Raw genomic sequence first — 5,278 nt, 5'->3', positions numbered from 1 at the left:
GGGGGGGGGGGGGGTCCTAGGAAATTATTGGATTGTTTTCACCTGGGTGGGGAATTGGCCGGGGTTTTGGAGGATATATATCTGAATTGGAGGGGACTTGAGGATGGAGTGGTTGGTGAGTGAGGGAGTGGCGGCGGCAGTGGCGATTTTTGCCCCTTGGGTTAGGCTGTGGCCCGTTGGAAAACCTCGTTTTCTTCTCTTGACGTTCATCCCTGACGATCCTTTCGGCAGTGTTCATGCCTTTCCAATCTCTGCCAGATGCTATGTCATGATCGTTTTACTTGGAATTTTTCACATCTCACCTCTCCTTTTTTTGCTTCAAGGCGAAGCAGTATCTGATTCTCCTCACGGTGGTGCAGACAGAAATTACTGGGGAGGTGTTAATTATTCCATTTCATTAGTATTTTCCAAATATATATCAATATTTAGGATTCCTTTGAGAGACGGGTTTAGAATAACGAACATCTTTGTTTTGTAGGATTTCATTTGGGCTTTGGGAGTAGAGAAGAGTAGAGAAGGAATCGATTCATCCACTTGTTATCTAAATTAGATTTGAATATGTAATATCATTTTGACTAAATGATTCTTGTATAGTTAATATTATTTAGTATCTGGTGAGTGAAATTGTTATGTCATTTACCTGGTCAAACTTGTGCTGTCATTGTACTTTGTATTAGATATAAGGTTCTAATTTTGTGATGACCGGCTCTAAAATTACTTCTTATGGTAATTCCAGTTTTATGCTATATTATGCAAACTTCAAACTCTGTAGTTTAGCGATTATCATGCTCTGTTGTTTTTCTCACATTTTTCTTGTCTTTAAAATCGAGTCATTGAGAGATTAGTTAGTTTCTCCCGAGTCATCAGACAATTGAGTTACCTGCTAGATATTTTAGGTCAGGCTATAGAAAACATTTATTTCTTTTGATGAGAAAGAAGATAACTGATAGATAGCAAATAAATTCAGAGCTCTTATTACTACTTTGAACTATTTATACTAATTGGAATGGCATTAAAGTAGGTTAATAATAGTTGCAAAATTGCTTCCAGTTGGACTTGAGGAATCGTTTTTCTCCTTTCATAAATAATCTTTTCTCCCTGACCTCTTATCAAGTCTCCTCTTTGTGTATTTTTCCTGAAGTAAATATAAACTTGTTCCTTTAAGTAACTTAGTGAAACCTCTGAGATTGATCCCTGTCTATGTATTTTGACAGTTTCAAGACAGTACCATACATAAAATACAACTATTGGTCATTATTGATAAATAGGACACACATACACATACACACACAAAGTGCTTATGGTGCACTCTAGGGATTTTATTGCCTGCCTTACATTGTGATGCACAGCTATTTAGTTTGCATGAAAAATACATTAATCTCTGTCTTAAGAAGATTTTAGTGTGAGTAGAGACCATAATTTAAGAATCTGCGAGTTTCCTTTGGACTTCTTGAGTATTTATATTCTAATTCACATTGCAGAGTTTTATGGCTTCTCCTTTAATTTCTTAAGTCTTAACTAACTCCCCTTCCTTCCACCGTCTTAAATTTTTTGTAACTAGACTTGATTTTTTAGAACAGTTTTATATTTACAGAAAAATTAAGATCGTGCAGAGATCCCATCTAACCCCACCCGGTTTCGTCTATTATTAACATCTTATATCTCTATGGTGCATTTGTTACTGTTAATGAACCAATTTTGATGCATTATTAACTAAAATATATAGTTTATTCAGGTCTTCTTAATTTTTATCTGTCTTTAAACATTCAATTCAGGATGCCACATGACATTTGGTTGTCCTGTCTCCTTAGGCTCATCTTAGATTTTTTTCTTTTAGCATTGTGTTTACATGCTTTTTAACTATGTAGAACTGTGAGATTAATTATCTTTTGAGACCACTGTATTGCTCAGTAATACCACCCATTGGCTTTGGAAAGGTTGATCTCTGTTTTCACAAGCAGTGTCTGTAGTTTTCTTATGCATTAGCAGAAGTCTAGAGTCCATGTCATCTTGATTTAACTCATGAATTTTTTATTTTTAGGTTTTAGAATTCCACAATTCATCTTTCAAAGACTAATCTGTAGCAAAGCCTTGTCTCCTTAATAGCATTTACCATATTTCTAATTCTTACTTGTGTTTATTTTCGTCTGTTTCCCACAACAGAATGCAAGTCCCATGAAGATTAAAAATTATTTTTTTTGTTCATTGTATCCCCAGTGCCTAGAAGAGTGCCAGGCTTATAGCAGGTACTCAGAATGAATGATGATTGAATCTGATAGTAACCAAAGCCAGAGTCATCTTTGTTTTGGTGAAGTCTACATTTTTTCCTTATGCAGTTAACTCTTTTGGGAGGGGGAGGCTGCACTGCATGGTTTCTGGACCCAACCTGGGATTGAACCCAGGCCAGCCAGTGAAAGTGCGGAGTCCTAACCACTGGACTGCCAGTGAATTCCCAACAATAACATTTTGTACTTACATTATTTGATTGTATATAGGGATAGTCCATATGCTCAGGGGGCATGGATTCCAATAATTTACATACAGCCTTAATCATGGCGCATAAAAAAAGTGACCATAATTTTATACCTTTTTTTTTAGTTGAACAAAATTAGTTTTGTATTGTTAAAGTTATTTTAAATTATTTTCTTTTATTATAGTGCCTGCTGCTGCTGCTAAGTCGCTTCAGTCGTGTCCGACTCTGTGCGACCCCATAGACGGCAGCCCACCAGGCTCCCCCGTCCCTGGGATTCTCCAGGCAAGAACACTGGAGTGGGTTGCCATTTCCTTCTCCAATGCATGAAAGTGAAAAGTGAAAGTGAAGTCGCTCAGTCGTGTCCGACTCTTTAGCGACCCCATGGACTGCAGCCCACCAGGCTCCTCCATCCATGGGATTTTCCAGACAAGAGTACTGGAGTGGGGTGCCATTGCCTTCTCTGATTATAGTGCCTAAAATGTGTCAAATGATTATTAAAGACAGATTCATGGAACAGATTTGAAGTTAGGGCCCTCTCCAGTACTCTTGCCTGAAAAATCCCGTGGATGGAGAAGCCTGGTAGGCTGCAGTCCATGGGGTCGCAAAGAGTCGGACACGACTGAAGCGACTTAGCAGCAGCAGCCACAGCAGACTGTTTTATTTAGCTTTTCAAAAAATTAAGGATCTGTGCTCTATAGTGAAGATGAATTGTTTAGTATTACGAAGTCTCATGTTGAATTAATGACATCAGTCTTGGTAATCTTACTGTAGTAAACTTTTATGGTTTCTTTGTATTACAGTAGTATAGATGATTTAATAAAGAAATGTTGAAATACACATCTTAAATCTGTGTATTTAAATTTTATTTGAGGAACCTCTTTTGTTACTACTTTCAACCATTGTCTTGAAATGCAGAGGCACTTCTAAGAATGTCATGATAGTTTAGAGTAGAAAATAATACAAACAAATGTTATCAGTTACAAATTAGGAAGTGTAATCTCAAAAAGAAGCACATACCTGGCTTAGTAGTGCTTATTTTTTTACTTTTTATTACCTTTTTTACATTAGTTCTTTTGAATTGTAGTATGCAGTGTTGGAAAAAAAAATCTTAATATCAGAGATAAGAAATACTGAACAGTTTTGACTGGCTAGGTCAGTGCTCTTTGTTTCTTCTCAAAATCCTGTTACGGTTTCACAAATTGTTGAGGCTTCTAAAGAGCTTTTTATATTCCTGTTTACTGCATCAAAAGTTAATTGAGAAAAAAAAAAGTTAATTGAGAAAATTTTAAAATATTTATTTCATCTAAAAATAATAGTATTAAATGTTACATGTTGACGTAATCATTTTAATGAAAGAGAACTATTTTCCAAACAAAAATTTAGTGAAAGAGTGGCATCGTTTTGCATATTTGCAAATCTCTGTAATGTCTGATATATTAAACGTCATCTGGTTCTAATAACTGCTTCTGCATTCAGTCTCTTATAACATCACACATCATATAGGCTCTGAGAAACTCCAGTATACACTCAAGAGAGAATGAAAGTGATAAAAAGCCAAATAACATCTTGATTTTATGAAAATGGTTTTGACCCTCAAGAGAGTAGTGGGCCCAGCCAATGGGACCTAGAGATCTTGGGAGTTGGTGGACCATATTTTGAGAACTACTAGGTTCTAGATAATATTAAACCAGTTGTATCGTATAGCTTCATATTGTATTTAGAACGGAAGGAATTTTTTCCATATCTTGTTTTGAAATGGTAAAGCTAATCAGTAAAGCTAGTAATTATGAGCACAGTGTTTTATTTTAACTCTAATCACTGATGTTGGGCAAATTATTGACTTCTTTATAAAATAAAAATAATAGGACCTATCATACACAATTATTGTGGAGATTAAGTTAGTTAATAAAAGGTAAAGTATTTAGAAGAGTGCCTGGCACTGAAAACTGCTATGTGGTCAAATAGTTTAATATGAGCCTACTCTTAAGAAATAAACATTTCATCATGGAAGAAATATATAATGGGATTCCCAGATGGCTCAGTGGTAGAGAATCCACCTGCCATGCAGGAGACACAGGAGATTCAGGTTTGATTCCCTAGGTCAGGAAGATCCCCTGGAGGAGGAAACAGCAACCAGCTCTAGTATTCTTGCTGGGAAAATCCCATGGATAAAGAAGTGTGGTGGGCTACAGTTCTTGGGGTCGCAAAGAGTCAGACATAACTGAGTACACACACATGCACACACAGTATAGTGTGATGAGTGCAGTTACTTTGAAAGGTATAAGTAAAAGGTACAGAGAAGTGACAGAGGAGTATGGTGTTTCGGGAAAGGTACGTTGTAAATATGACTGTCACTGTTATTGTTTTCCCATCTATTTGCCATGAAGTGATGGGACCAACAATAACCTCAGATATGCAGATGACACCACCCTTATGGCAGAAAGTGAAGAGGAACTAAAAAGCCTCTTGATGAAAGTGAAAGTGGAGAGTGAAAAAGTTGGCTTAAAGCTCAACATTCAGAAAACAAAGATCATGGCATCCGGTCCCATCACTTCATGGGAAATAGATGGGGAAACAGTGGAAACAAGTGCCAGACTTTATTTTTCTGGGCTCCAAAATCACTGCAGATGGTGACTGCAGCCATGAAATTAAAAGATGCTTACTCCTTGGAAGGAAAGTTATGACCAACCTAGATAGCATATTCAAAAGCAGAGACACTACTTTGCCAGCAAAGGTCCGTCTAGTCAAGGCTGTGGTTTTTCCAGTGGTCATGTATGGATGTGAGAGTTGGACTGTGAAGAAAGC

General features: G+C 36.8%; 1 protein-coding gene across 3 annotated transcripts in view; it reads left to right on the top strand.

The window, feature by feature from the left end:
* The window catches only part of RAB6A (RAB6A, member RAS oncogene family), a 91,285-nt gene that overhangs the window by 1,544 nt on the left and 84,463 nt on the right, over positions 1–5,278 (top strand). The window lies entirely within an intron of this gene.

The sequence above is a fragment of the Bison bison genome, unplaced genomic scaffold, assembly GCF_000754665.1.
Source record: "Bison bison bison isolate TAMUID 2011002044 unplaced genomic scaffold, Bison_UMD1.0 scf7180017864276, whole genome shotgun sequence".
In the NCBI taxonomy this organism is placed as follows: domain Eukaryota; kingdom Metazoa; phylum Chordata; class Mammalia; order Artiodactyla; family Bovidae; genus Bison; species Bison bison.
The sequence above is the reverse complement of the archived record's forward strand: the minus strand, read 5'-3'. Positions and strand labels throughout refer to the sequence as shown.